Here is a 16,085-nt window from a genome sequence, read left to right on the forward strand (position 1 = left end):
CCAGCTGGCCCTTTTCTATCTCCTCCAATCTCATGACAAACCACAACTCAAGGGTGCGGATTTACCCATGCTTTGCCTTCCCTTCTCTTCCTGTCTCCTTTACAGGGGATGACTTCAATGGCCCAGTGTGGCTACAGCCCATCTTTCTGGGCCGATTGCACATTATTCCCCTTCACAATTATACTCCAGTTAATCTGGTTTATTTGCTGTTCTTCATAAATGACATTCCAGGAATAGACTTCTTTTTCATTATCTTCTCTTTGAATTCCTAGTTTCCATCAATGTCCAGCTCAAATGATATCTCCTAGACAGGCCTTTCTTGATCCTCTCATTTGCTTATATGTACTCCCCTCCCCCACCTCCCCATTACTTTGTATTTATTCATGTAATGGGCCTACTGACCCAGGATTATGGGGCACTTGCTTCCATAGACTAGTTTAAAGTTTCTTTTTGTCTCTCATGTCTATAGTCTTGCCCAAAGGTATTAATAGAGTCTTTTTTGTTTGTTTTGTTTGTTTGTTTAAAGAATTCAGTATGCAAATTAAATCAGGTATAGGACAGCTATTTATTTCCTTCATCACAAAAGAAATGCTTACAACACCACTGACTCATAAGCACACTGACAAAGTGCATAAAACAAGAAATAGTAAGTTATCTTTCCTATTTATACTTTCTAGGGAGGTTGGTAATTAAAACACGAAACACTGTGAGGGACTGCTGAATGGACATTTCACACTCATCTTGGCTTTAAACTACCTGAGCACTCACTAAAGGTGGGCGTCTTCTCTGAGAAATGTTATAGCACCTGAAGGAAGCAGATCCTGCTACCAGTGACCCAGACATCTCAATGACTCCAGACCTCTTGAGTTCATAAGATCATTGCCACGATGGGAAATGTCTAGTTCAGTATTGCTTTTTGATAACTTGCACTCAGGGAAAGAAACAGGAATGTTAGAGGTGACTAGGATCTTGAGACCCAGTCTCAAGCTTACCTAGCAAAAACATATATATATATATATATATATATATATATATTATATATATATATATATATATATATATATTAGTGCCATGTAAGAGCAGCTTTCGTAGCTGGCATGGAGAAAAGAAAAAAGAAATCCATTCCTAACTCCTACTCCCACCAGGGAAAGTCCAAGAGAGAGCTACCAGAGTCCTTAGCCACCTGTTCAGAAGAGAGTAAGAAGACAATGAAAGCCGAAGTTGTCTCTCCTTTTAAGGTCTATGGAGTGGAAGACTCTCTTTCTGCTCAATGGCCAACAGTTTGTGATACATTCTTTCCCCCTTCCAATACATGGGGACCAACCAGAAGCATCTGATTGCATGTGCCCTTTATCAAAAGGCCAAGGGACATTTCCTTTTGGAAGTGGCTGGGGTGCAAGGCTGCAACAGGTTCCTTCACTACACTTGTATGCATACCAGTGGCTTCCCACGATAAACTTGAGGTCAGAGGCTATCATTTTTATATCTGTGTCACCACACAGTGAACAGTACAGCGCCTGCATATTGAATGAATGAATGAATGAAAGATGGGGTGCCCAAGACAGGGTCTTAGATCAGACCAATTACCTTTGAAGCCACCATCATATTTTGGATAGACTTTCTTTTCAGAACCCCAGGGTTTGGGCTACTGAGAAATGGGAAGCTAACAAACTTGGAAACAGGATGAATACATCTTACATGGGGGCAGATAGGTGCTGGGCCTGGAGTCAGGAAGACTCATCTTTCTGAGTTCAGATTTGACCTGAGACGTGTATTAGCTGTGTGACCCTGGGCAAATCATTTAAACCTGTTTGCCTCAGTTTCTTCATCTGTAAAATGAGTTGGAGAAGGAAATGGAAAACCACTCTGGCGTCTTTGCCAAGAAAACCCCAAATGGGGTCACAAAGAGTTGGACACATTCGAAATTACTGAACAATAACAGCAAACCATCTTCTATGGGGTGGTTTCTGTGACGATCCTAGGAAACCTCTCAACACAACTCTTTCTCTGTGGGGTTACCTCGACAATGCTCAGGTAGCACTGGAGTTACAGTAAGGGACCAAACTAGAGATAAGTGGTTATATATCTTGTTTATACATAGTTGCTTGGGAACAAGCATTTGTTAAGAAGCTACCATGTGCCAGGCACTGTAGTAAGCATTTTACAAATATTATCTCATTTGCCTTAGGGCAAGTCTGGTCACTGGCTTAAATGTAAATCCTGATGTAATGGGGTCTAGTGCATGCATAAAGTATTTGAGACAGCATCTCCAAGTGGAGAGAGAACCTGGGCAGCTTGCTTGCCAGGCTGTTTTTAGCTGGCTTGGCTAACCATGTGTTGAAAAGGAGGCTCTTTGATTGACCACTGAAGATGTAATGATGATGTTGCTGATAGCCAGCGTTTAAGATTTGCAAAGTACTTTACAAATGTGACCTTATTTTACCCTCACAACAAGCCAGGAAACTGAGGCAGACAGGTTCCTACAGGAATGCAACCAGCATAGCATTGAAGTTTTGAGGAGCTTTGGTATTGACCTTGGAAGCTCCAGTTCAGCATTAGCTGATATGCAGGGTCGTCAGGTAGTAATGCCACCTTGTGACGTGAGCTTGGTGGGACCAGTGCTGTGCAGGAACTGAGCTGTTTTGTGCCTACTCTCCCAGAGACCAAGGTGGCGTAGGGGAGATTGTTCAACTCATGGGCAGAGCGGTGAGGTTTGAACCACATTAAAATGTAATTAGAAAACATTTAACAAAATAAATAAAAATACAAAAGAACATAAATAATGCTAACATGTGGTTTTCTAAGTCAAATGCAGGGATCATTATGCATCATTTAGAGAATCGCTTCTCTATTTGAGTTTGACAGAATTGGTGTAGGAAAGAGTGTGCCTCCGGAAGTAGTAAGGCGGAAATGTTTGTACATTTGTTCTTGCTACATCTTTAAACAAATATCCTAGTCACCGGCCCCTAACTGCTGGTAGAGGTTCAAGCATTAGAGGAGAGACCTCCCCCCTCCAGAATGACCCTCTGAAAGCCTGAGGGGCAATGTAGATGACCTGGTCCTGAGCAAGGAGATCCAGACAATACTTGCTACACTGGATACTTAAGCAAATTTTAGGGAAAAGTTCCTAAGCCTGTTAAGGTGGAAAGAAACATCTCGGGGTAGCTAGGTGGTGCAGTGGATAGAGCACCAGCCCTGGAGTCAGGAGGACCTGAGTTCAAATCTGTTCTCAGACCAGATGCTTGAAACTTGCTAGCTGTGAAAGAAGCAAAAGAAAAACCAAGATGTAAAACTGGTTTATGAATATTGTCTAATTTTATGCTTACAAAAGCTCTGGGAGACAGGCATTCTTATTACTCCCATTTTACAGATGGGGAAAACTGAGGCAGACATAAGTTGTTTGACTTTCCCAGGTTCACGCAAATTTGAACTCAGTTTTCTCCTAACTCCAGGTTCAGTGCTCTATCACCTGGCTGCCTCTAGAGAGGCTCATTCTTTAAATGTTGCTATTACTCAGTTGTAGTACCATCCCTAATTCTAATATAATGTTGTTTCTAGCTCTCCTTCTAATACTCCCTTTTCATTGTTGTTAAGTGGTGTCTAACTCTTTGTGACCCCATTTGGGGTTTTTGTGGCAAAATTGGAAGGGTTTGCTATGTCCTTCTCCAGCTCATTTTGCAAATGGGGAAACTGAGGCAAACAGGGCTAACTGACTTGTCCAGGGTTACACAACTAGTAAGTGTCTGAGGCTGGATTTGAACTCAGGTCTTTCTGACTCCAGGCCCAGAGCTTTATCCACCGCACCATCTCGCTGCTCCTTCTCTATACTTATACATAGCAGACCCTAAACGAAAGTTCTGAGAACCTGTGAATCTCCATTCCATACTGCTTGCTTTTTTTTTTAAATTTTTAGGCAATTGGGGTTAAGTAACTTGCCCAGGGTCACACAGCTAGTGAATGTCAAGTTTAGTTTAGTCTAAGCCTGGATTTGAACTCAGGTCCCCCTGACTTCAGGGCCAGTGCTCTATCCACTATGCCACCTAGGGGCCCCTATACTGCTTGTTTTTTTTAAAAAAAAAGTATATGACAAATTCTGTTACTTTCTTTTTAAAAAATACATTATAAATTAATTTCTGTTTTCAGGTCCAAATTCTCTCCCTCCCTTCAGTCCCTCCCCCACTTACTGAGAAGGCAAGAAATATGATGTCACATATAGATATATGTATATATATATATACATACATATATATTGTTCCCCCCATACATATATATATATATATATATATATATATATATATATATAGTCATGCAAAACATTTCCACACTAGCCATGTTGGGGGGAGGGAGGGAGGAGCAAGAAAAAAAGTGAAAGAAAATGCACTTCAATTTGCGCTCAGAGTCCATCTGTTCATGAGTTGTTGTGGATCAGCAACTGTGGATCAATTGATCCGAATAGCTAAATCTTCCACAGCTGATTATCGTTACAATACTGTTGTTGCTATGTACAAGGTTCTCTTAGTTCTCCTCACTTCCCTGCGCATCAGCTCATATAAGTCTTCCCAGGTTTTTCTATATGTGTTACTTTCAAGACTGTCCTACTTGCCTGTGCTTCCTTCTGAATTTCTCTGGAAATACTGCTAGGTTTCAATTAATGCAAATAATCTCATTATTTGGGATTGTTATATTTTTTAATATAATTATTGTAAACATTTTGTTATATTTTGGGAACTATTTGCTACAATTCTGTAAAATATAATCACTAGTTCTAGTCCAATGGAGATATGCTGTTGGAATTTGAATGTGACCATGCCACAATGTTCCTTATTTGCACTAGTTGAGACTTAGCTGCATGTTTGGTTGGGGTTAGAGAGAGCAGCAAGAGGGAGGATTGTGGCAAAGTGGGTAAAGTGTTGGGCCTGGAGCCAGAAAGACTCATCCAAATGAGTTCAGATCTGGCCTTAGACTAGCTGTGTGATCCTGGGCAAGTCACTGAACCCTGTTTGCCTCAGTTTCCTCATCTGTAAAATGAGCTGGAGAAGGAAATGGCACACCAATCCAGTATCTTTGCCAAGAAAACCCCAAATGGGGTCACAAAGAGTCAGACACCACTGAATAACAACAAAAAGAGAGCATTAGGAGTAGGGCTAGAAACAATATTATATTAAGGTTAGGGATGATATACCAAGCGAAGATTTCAGGGGAAAGGGAATTCTCTGCAGTCTGAGTTTATTGCTAGCAAAAGCTTTTCAGAGGAGGAATCCATCCAAAAGGAAAAATCTTCTTTTTGAAACCCACAAATTCCTTTTATTTTTTGTTTAGATCTTGTGTCCAGATTGCTTCTAATGCTTTTCTTTTTAAAAAAATATTTATTTATTTTTAGTTTTCAACTTTCACTTTTACAAGATTTTGGGTTCTAAATCTTCTCCCCTCCCTCCTTCCCCTCCCTCTCCCCAAGATGGCAAGCAATCTGATATAGGCTACACATGTATGATCATACCAAACATATTTCCACATTAGTCACATTGTGAAAAACGAATCAGAACAAAAGGGAAAAACCACAAATAGTATGCTTTGGTCTGCATTCAGACTCCACGGTTTCTCTAGATGTGGATAGTGTTTTCCATCATGAGTGTTTTGCTTCCAATCCTTTTCTAGGAGGAATCGTCCTCTCTCTCTTATCCCAGAACTCTTCCTGGTCAACATTTTCTACAACTCTTCCTTAGCGAGAATTCCACACAACAAACTTTGCTTTCAGGGTCCTGACATCTCTTTCTCTGTGGCTCAAAGCCCCACCCTCAGTGAATTATCATCTCTTAAAAAAAAAAAGTTTATCAGAAGGTACTTACAGATTAATGGCACCCCCAAGTGGCAAAGCTTAAATGACAGTCATTTCAAAGAGCCATCGATGAAGATCTCTGGTCGTCTGGTTTGCTTAGACTCTCTTCCCTAAGTCCATAGTGACAGCTCTGCCTCAGACTGAGAAAACCCTCCCATTGTAACCTTGGGCTTCCTGTTTCAGAAGTTGGTATGGTATGGATCACATGCACTTAAAATGTGGGTGCTCCTCAGAAAGGAGTGAGGCTTTTGGGGTAGAACTTTTTTTTTTTTAATAATTTTTTTTGGGCTAGGCAATGGGGTTAAGTGACTTGCCCAGGGTCACATAGCTAGTAAGTGTTATGTGTCTGAGGTTGGATTTGAACTCAGGTCCTCCTGACTCCAAGGCCAGTACTCTATCCACTGTGCCACCTAGCTGCCCCTGGGGTAGAACTTTTTGGGGGAGGCTTTTGGGCCATCATGGAGCAGGTGATGATTTCCAGCCATCTCCCACACTGGTGTCAGTGTGGCAGTCACACCTGCCAGAGCCACGTGGGGATGAGAGAGGATGGTGAAATTAGACTTAAGACAGAATGGCTTTCCTAGAATAGGCATACCCCATCTTTGATACGTCACCCCTCTAGTGTTCAGGGGTTCAGTCTCTACCTTCTCTCTCCTTCCTTAGAAGCAGAATTGTAATGCGTGTAGAGGGTGGGCAGAACCAGCCAGAAGGCCAGTGAAAACCAGTCAAGGTGCCACTTTGGGCAAATGTGCTGTAATAAAATTACCTGACGTTTATATAGGGTTTTATGGTGACAAATAGCTTTTTTATTTTTTAGAATGAATGAACAAATATGTTGCCCGCAACCAGATAGTACACTGAATGGAAAGGCGTGAAATAAGACATGAAGTGGGCCAGGCGGAGCAGAAAAACTGACTCAGTTTATTTTTCTGAGGGTACAGGATATATAGAGAAAATCCATCCTAACTTCAAAGAGTCCTCCCCGTGAGACACTCCCGAAACATCTGCTAAGGATATGATAACATACATTTCCTCCTTATCAGAGTTCCTAGATAGAGTTGTAAATTCCAAGGCTTTTTCCTGGCTCCTGTATAAAGGAGTGAATATGTAAAATCTAAGGTTCAAAGAGTGAGAAGGAATGTCTCAGAACCTCCTAACAGAGAGAGATTGGAGAGCTGTGCTTCTTAATTATTGAGCCCTTTGGGTAAAAGCCTGGGCAAAGGTCAAACTCTGTCCTGGATCTTAAACCCATATCAGACTCTTAAGATCGGCCCTCAACACAAATATTTATTAAACCCTTACTTTGTACAAAGCAATGTTTTAAGAGATGGAGATACAAATAGAAGAGTAACACAATGTCTCCTACTAAGGAGCTCATTTTTTTTTTTAAATTTTTATTTAGTATTTTATTTTTTCCCAGTTACATGTAAAAACAATTTTTAACATTTGTTTTTAAAACTTTGATTTTTTTTGTGTGTGTGAGGCAATCAGGGTTAAGTGACTTGCTCAGGGTCACACAACTAGTAAGTGCCAAGTGTCTGAGGCTGAATTTGAGCTCAGGCCTCCCTGACTTCAGGGCAGGGCCGGAGCTGCGCCACCTAACTGCCCCTGTTTTTAAAACTTTGAGTTCCAAATTCTCTTCCTTCTTCCTTTCTCACCTCCCATTATTGAAAAGGCAAGCAATTTAATATAGGTTATACATGTGTAGCCATGCAAAACATATCCATTATAGTCATGTTGTGAAAGAAAACATAGACAAAAAACCTCTGGAAAAATAAGGAAAGTAAAAAAAGTTGCTTCAATCTGTATTCAGACACTATCAATTCTTTCTCTGGGGCTGGATAACATTTTTCATCATAAAGGTGACAAATAACTTTACACAAATTCTAGCCATTTGATCCTCAAGACAATTGTAGAATAGCTAGTGGAGGTATTTTTATCCCTACTCGGTAGATGAAGAAATGGACTAAGAGAGATTAAGTGACACGCCGTTCAACAACGTCCTTAACAGTGGATGTTATAGTTCTCTGTATTGGCGTTATTTCTTTCCTGAGTTGTGAGCTCCTTCAGGTGATTCATTTAAGCTCTATAACCTCCATAACTTGGTATAGTGTTCTGTGCACAGTAGGGCTTTAATAGATATTTATTGTTGTTATCCCACTGGAGTCCAGGTCATCTAACTCTGGTCTTCCTGCTGCCCCATGCTACCTCTCTTGTGTTGACCTCCGTCCTGGGGGAAAAGAATATGAGTACTTGGCAGAGAGAGTAATGGAACCTCTCTCTTAAGTCTAGAACTAGGCTCTTACTCTGATGGGGCTCCAGGCTACGCCATTCTTGGAAGATGGAGGCTGTGGGAAGGAGAGCAAGGCCCAACACATGCTGGTTGCTGGTCACTTTGGCACAGCACTGCAGTGCTTTCTAAACTACTATATTGGACCCAATGGAGACCACTCTTCAATATGAAAAAATGAGTGAATGAACAAAGCTTTCATTAATCTTACTATGTGCAAAGCACCGTGCTATATGCTAGGGATACAAATAGAGAAGTAAGACAGTCCTTTGCTCGTAGACAACTCACCTTTTAATGAGGGACACAATGCAAAGGGAAGTTTTCAGTCGCACAGTAGGCTTGCAATGTAGACCACACCCCTCAAATGTGATCCCCTTGAAAAGGAAAAAAAGTACACATCGATTATGGATCTCATTAGCCAGATTGATCATTGTTGGGTGGTGGTTATTGTTTTGGTGAGGGGGAGGAGGAAAGAGTAGAAATCTCAGCAATTTCAACACTGCCTTACTTGCCTCCGTCCCTTTTGGAATGCTTTTCTGCTTTCTTCCTTGTGTTATTTTTATTAATTTATTTTTGCTTCGTTATCACTTCCATAACTCTCTCAGCTTCAAAAAATGAAATAAAATAAGCTTTCTGGTCACAAGTGGGTATAGTCAAACAAAACAGGTTCACGTGTTGTCCCTGACTGGAAAAGCATGTCTCTTTCTGAACCTCTAGCTCACCACCTCTCTGCCAAGAGTTGGCAAGCATGATTCATCATTAATCCTCTGGAATCCTATTCGGTTATTGCATTAGCCAGAGTTCTTAAGTCTTTCAAGCTGTTTTTCTTCTCAATGCTGTGGTCATTTGTATAAATTATTCTTCCGGTTTTGCTTACTTCACTATACATCATTCAATACAAATCCCCCCCAGAGTCCCTTTTGTTGTTTCTTACAGCACAATAATATTTTGTTATATTCATTGCATTCAAAAAGGTGTTCAGTCACTTCATGTTCTATGGATATCCATTTTGTTTCTCATTCTGCTAGTTGGGATGTTTCATATTTTTGTAAATGTTCATCGGTTGCATTTAAAGGGTCACTTTTTAAAATTTTGATTAATCATTTATTTATTCATTCATTCATTCATTCATTCATTTATTTATTTATTTATTTGCTTATTTATTTATTTATTTATCTGTTTATTTATTTATTTATTTGTTTATTTTTAGTTTTCAACATTCACCTCTATAAGATTTTGAGTTCTAAATCTTTTCCCCTTCCTCCTTCTCACCCCTTCCCAAGACGGCAAGCAATCTGAGATAGGCCATACACGTACGATCACATCAAACATATTTCCACATTAGTCATGTTGTGAAAGAAGAATCAGAACAAAAGGTAAAAACCAGGAGAAAGAAAAAACAAGCAAACAAAAAAGAGAAAGTAATATGCTTTAATCTGGCTTCAGACTCTGGATGTGGATAGCATGTTCTATCACGAGTCTTTTGGAATTCTCTTATTTCCTTGAGTTGCTGAGAAGATTTAAGTTTATCCAAGTCGATCATTGCACACTGTTGCTGTTGCCGTGTACAATGTTCTGGTTCTGCTCACTTCGCTCAGCATCAGTTCACGCAGGTTGAAGGATCGCTTTTGCTGGCTTACGTAAACTGCTGCTGGTAGATTACAGGTGGCGTGGCTAGCCTTGATCACCAGTGCCCCCTGGTGGTTTTATCCGAGTTATTTCACCACTCGTGCTTTACTGCCCTGTTACTGGTACCGTTCTGTTGTTTCAGTCTTGTCCAATTCTTTGAGACCCAATCTGGGGTTTTCTTGGCCAAGATACCAGAGTGGTTTGCCATGTCCTTCTCTGGATCATTTTACAGAAGAGGAAACGGAGGCAAACAGGGTTCAGTGACTTGCCCAGGGTCATACATCTAGTAAGCATCTGAGGCCAAATCTGTGCCATGCTGCCTGTTTTAACAGCAAAAAGTTAAAAAAATCACCTCTATTTGGCTTTGGGGTGCATCATTTTATTTATCTGACAACATCAGGGTATTTATCTCCCTAATTCTATTTTGGTTTAGGGAACTGTTAAACATGGCTTTGAGTTTGGTAAAGTGATAGAATATTCCTTAGCTGCTTAACCCTTCCCCTCCCTGTCACATACATTCTTGTGTCTTTAATGAAAATGACATTCCATCATTTGATTCTCACAATTTTATAGGGTAGGTCATACAAACTGTATAAATATTCCCATACGGTACACAAAGAACCAACATGAGAGTCAAAGGAATTGACTCGCTCAAGGTCACAGAGCTAGCAAATGACAGGGCTGAGACTTGAACCCAGGTCTCTTAAGGACAAATCTAGCATCTTTTTCACTATGTTGTATTGTCATCTTCCTACACCAAGCATAGGTATATTTATCATGAACTTTTTGAGATGTTGATGTCGATTGGACCAATAGGTGAATGTTGGCAGGTTTTAGGTGTTGAATGAAGATACTAATGGTAATATCTTTTTCCTCAGAGGAGGGCAGCTAGAATAGTGAAAAGCCTGTAGCCCATGATAGGTCACATTGGAGGAACTGGATATGTTTAGCTTGGAGAAGAGAAGACTTATGAGAAAATAACACTTGATGTTTTCTAATATTTGCACAGTGCAAGTATTCTGAGTGAAGTACTTTGTAAGCTGTGAAAACACTATACAGAGATCTGAGTTACTACTATATAGTGCAGTGGTGACAAGCTGGAAGGTAAACCACTGTCTTTGGAGGGGACTGAATTAATATGTAGGTAACAAAGCTAGATGATCTCTGGTATAATTAAGCTAGATTATCTGAAAACTCAGGGTGGGCCCAAAAGTTTATCCTCAGTATCTCTTTCTTTCCTATAATCAGCTATAGACTTCTTCGGGTAGATTGAAGTCATTTTGTTTTCTTTCATAGGGGTACCCATATCCTAAGACTTGTCCCTAATTGTGATATAAAAGGTAGGCTTAAGGAATTTTGGATATTAAGTGGTGAAGATGTTTTCTTTGGGGGTGGATGGGAAGCACGGGGCATCTTTGCACCATGAAGATGAAGACTCAGAACTTAGTAGGTTGTTTGTAGTGACTTCCTCCCTCACATCAATGATCAGGTCCCAGGGCCTAAACATGGGATATAAGGTGAAGGGGTTTCTGACTATATTGCAAAGACAATTCTAAATGACTTTAAACATTTTCCCATTGTTTTGCATTATCTATGTCTCTGGACAGCCTGTCTCAGGGCTGTGAGGGGTTGGGGCATGGAGAAGTATCTCAGAGAAGTGGAAGAGTCAACGCAACTTCAACTCTTAGTGCTGGAAGTCCAACTCCCACATTTTAAAAGTAATAATAGCTTACACTGCTGAAGCACTTACAGTGTTTTTATAAAAGCCTTTTTATACACAATCATCTCATGTGATCTTCACCACAGACCCTTAAGGCCCAGTGTCATAAAGAAATCCCTCTCTGTCAGCCGAGTGTCTTCATTTTGACCTATGAAATCTGGGTCTTATTGATTCTTGGGAGATTCTTCCAGATAGTTCTAGAAATTACCACACACGAAGGGATTTGCTTTTAAGTTACAAATTGAGAACAGAATGTTTACCAAACAGAAAAAGGAAGACAAATCAAAGATATAATTTGTGATGTTAGATCATAACAATATCTTACAGCTTCAAGGACTTTCAGAGTAAGATAAAAGTATCCTAAGTCAATTTTTGATTCAGATTTTGTCTAATCATATAAAATTGTATCTTTGAATATCTTACAGTGAATGCTACAATCTACACTTCCGATTTTGTCTTAAATAACAACTAGTAGCTTTTGAAATTCAGAGGCCTTGTGAATTAAACTAAAACGTACACATTATCTCTAGATTGGAAGATCCTAATCTTTTGCTTTCTTCGAGGGAAGCTGAGATCCAGAACCAAGCTTTCTGATTCCAAATCCAGTGCCCTTTCCACCATATGACCTTGCTTCCTCTTTTGCACATGGATATCATGATCTATTGTTTTTGGGTCATGGGTGGGCCTATTTTCCTCTCATTCTTTTCTTAATTCTGGTGTATGACTTCTGACTTCATCATTCTATGGAAACTACTCTCTCCAAAATTACCGATGCTTTCGTAATTGCCAAATCTATGTCCTATTGGACATATCTAATTGGACATATTAAACTAGCTATACTGTAGACATCTTAAACTCAGCATGTCCAAAATGGAACATATCATCTTTCTACCACTAACTGTCCCATCTTCCTAGCTACCCTATTATTGTTTAGGGGAACACCATCCTTCCAGTCATCGAGGCCCGCGATCATCTTTGACTCCCCACTCCTTCTCACTCCCATATCCAGTTAGCTGCTACATCCTGTTGTTTTCTGCCTCCTCTCCTGTGATACTGCCATCATCCTGGGGCAGGCCCTCATCAATTCATACCCGGACTGTTGCAATGGCCTATAGGCAGGCTCCCTTCCCTGCCAGAAGTCTCTCCCTACTATAGTTGATCCTTCATTCAGCTGTCAAATTGATCTTCTTAAAATACAGTTTAACTATTCAATTCCTCACCTCCCACTCAATAAACTCCAGTATGAAGTTTTCTATTTGGCTTCTAAAGCCCTTCTTCACTTGGCCCCTTCCCTTCTGGTCTTCTTATTCCTTTCACCCTCACAACTATTCTCAGATCCAGTGACACCATGCTCTTTGCTATTCCTCGCACGTGTCACTCTATAACTCAAATCTGGACATTTTCACTTGCTGGCAGCCGTGTCTGAAACTCTTTCCTTCCCACTCATCTTTACTTCCTGGCTTCCCTGAATGCTTTCAGATCTTAGCTAAAATTCCACCTTCTACAGGAAACCTTTCCCACTTCTCTCTGTTGATTATTTTCTATTTATTCTGTATGTAGCTTATTTGTACAGAGTTGCTTGTACGCCATCTCCCCCACTGGATTGTGAGCTCCTCAAAGGCAGTGACTGTTTTTTGTCTCTCTTTGTATCCTTAGCACTTAGCACAGTATCTGGCACACTGTAGGCATTTAATAAATGTTTATTGACTGACTAGGGAAGTAGCAGGATGCTCTAGGATAGCCCATAAACAACTGGGCTTGTTGCAGTCTTTTGCTTTCTATGGACTGACCTGAAGGAAAAGAGACCAGCAGTCCAACACCCTCTCTCTTTTGGGGACAATTCCTATTCTGAAAAAGGTTACCTCAGGCCCATCCCAAACGCATTTCTATCACTTTTTATATAGCAGCTTCAGCCTGATCTTTTTCAGTGTAAGTTACGAGGGCTGTTCACCCCAAGCACCATCTTAAAACACAGAGAAAATTTGTGGTGCCTGGATAACCCAGGGCGCCAAAGTGTCACAGGATGTGGGTTTTGTGGCAAGAGATAGGAAGGGCAGTGACCTTTGAATGCAATGAATGCCCTGGGGACTCCTAGGGTCCAGTCACTGGTTTCCCTGCCTTAATTCTTGTAGGAAGTGGGTTTCCTCTGTGTCCCAAGTGCGGCCAAGACTGGTAATTGCAGCATGACAGTCTAGAGAATCTTCACAGTAATCAATCCCTGGGGACTTAGGTTCAAAGGACAGTGGAGAGACATTTGAAATTGCTCCCTCCACCAGTCTTTCCTGTTTCAATTCTAGACCCACATACTTAGATGCTTACTTGTACCTTATTCTTGACATATGTCCTTGTTCCAAGAGCTGAAATGAAAGTACATAGAATGTAAGTTCCTGGAGAGCAAGGCCCATTTTTGTTTTTTCTCTATATTCCTAGAACTTAGCACAGTGGTTGGCACACAGTAAGTAATGGATAAATGCCTGTTGACTGATTGTAGTGTTACAGCTTCCCCAAATGATGTGGGGCAAGAGTGAGAATTTTTTCAGGTTACTGCCTGATCATTGGCAGGTGTAGGTATTGTTTTTCCAGCAGGAGGGTCAGCAAGGGAATAGGACTCTTATTTATGCATTTAACATTTAAGCCTACCTGGGCTACTTGTCATTCCCTAATCTTGTCTTATATATTCCCCCCTTTATTCCTTTTCACTCACTATTTTCCATCCAGAAAAAGGTCTTGTTCACATCACCCTCTGTTGAAATGCTTCCATTTCTACAAGGTCCGGCTCAGATGCCACATCTTCTGTGAAATCTTCCCTGATCCTTGTTTCTCATGCCCAATCCCTTAGGTATAATTGATTGCTTGTCTTTAAAAATTGCTCATGCATTGGACCTCTCCTATTTTCTTATCTTATTAAAGTTCATGTAATTACTTAGGCATTTGCCATAGCAGCATAGATTTCGAGCTGGAAGGGATCTCAGAGGCCATCCAGTTCAACCTTCTCACTTTATAGATGAGAAAACTGAGACCCAGGAAAGGTAAGTGACTTGTTCAAGGTCACATAGGGAATAGGTGGCAGTCAGAATTTGAATTCAGGTCTTCTGCCTCCAAATCTAGTACATTGAACTCTGCTGCCTTGTCTTAGCCCTTCTAATAGATTATATGAAGGCTCTTTTGTCTTGTTTCTTCTTTGTATCTCTAGCACCTAGCATAATATATTCTACATAGTAGGTAATGAATAAATACTTAGAGAGATTAATTCTCTGACCATTTCTTTGGACGACAAGGAGGAAAGAAAGAAAGAAAGAGAGAGGAAAGGAAGGAAGGAAGAAGGAAGGAAGGAAGGAAGGAAGAAAGAAAGAAAGAAAGAAAGAAAGAAAGAAAGAAAGAAAGAAAGAAAGGAAGAAAGAAAGAAAGAAAGAAAGAGGAAAGGAAGGAAGGAAGGAAGAAAGAAAGAAAGAAAGAAAGAAAGAGGAAAGGAAGAAAGAAAGAAAGAAAGAAAGGAAGAAAGAAAGAAAGAAAGAAAGAAAGAGGAAAGGAAGAGAAAGAAAGAAAGAAAGAAAGAAAGAAAGAAAGAAAGAAAGAAAGAAAGAAAGAAAGAAAGAAAGAAAGAAAGAAAGAAAGAAGAGATGTTATTATGGGAGTAAACACATTCCTAAAATAACATAACATAACCAGATGAGATCTGGGGTATTTTCTCTGTAAGGTGTTTGTGTTGCCAATTTTGTTATGTGTATGCACACATAGCTATGTCTAAATATGGTTTTCAGGGAGATGTGAATTGATATCTCTGGAATAGTGCTCACCTAAATATTGTCAATCTAAGGGAAATAATTATTAGGTTCAAGATGATTTCCTGGTTGCTATCCTTTAAAGGGGAAGTATCTATGCCTCAGACTTCTACTAGAAGACTTGACCTCCTTCCCACCAATTGCTAGTTACACAAAAGACCATCACAAATAACTAGTGGAATAAATCCATTTATCCAAGCACATAACAAACAAAAATCAGAGCAGTTCTGCAGATAAGAATATGCCAGATAATACCCAGAATGAGTGAACTCTCTTAATGGGAGTAAGCTGTTTCAGCTGACCCAAGAGTTCAAGTTTCCTATCTCACCTGGGGGAAATTCCCTTAAGTCTTTACAGAGACAAGTTGGAAGTCAGGAACATGGTAAGATGCCTACTTCTCTGCATACCTGCTGCTTATCAATGTCTTCTCTTCCTCTGTCTCTGCCTTTCTCTGTCTCTCTGTCTCTGTCTCTGTCTCTCTGTCTCTGTCTGTCTGTCTCTCCCTCTCTCTCTCTCTCCCTCTCTGGCTTTCTCTCCACAGATGTCCTTTCTTGAGCAGGAAACAACAAGGACTCACCCTCTCCCAAGTTCTCACGCCACCTCTAACCCCTCATACAGGCTCAAGCCATTGAGTAATCATTCTCATCACCAATGAGGAGGTGCTGCTAAGTCACTTTTATTGTGTATGATTCTTCATGACTCCCTTTTTTTTTTGGCAAAAATACTGGAGTGGTTTGTCATTTCCTTCTCCAGCTCATTTTACAGATGAGGAAACTGAGGCAAACAGGGTTAAGTGACTTGTCCAGGGTTACATAACTAGTAGGTATC

The sequence above is a fragment of the Phascolarctos cinereus genome, unplaced genomic scaffold (assembly GCF_003287225.1).
Source record: "Phascolarctos cinereus isolate Bilbo 61053 unplaced genomic scaffold, phaCin_HiC Scaffold_1;HRSCAF=81, whole genome shotgun sequence".
In the NCBI taxonomy this organism is placed as follows: domain Eukaryota; kingdom Metazoa; phylum Chordata; class Mammalia; order Diprotodontia; family Phascolarctidae; genus Phascolarctos; species Phascolarctos cinereus.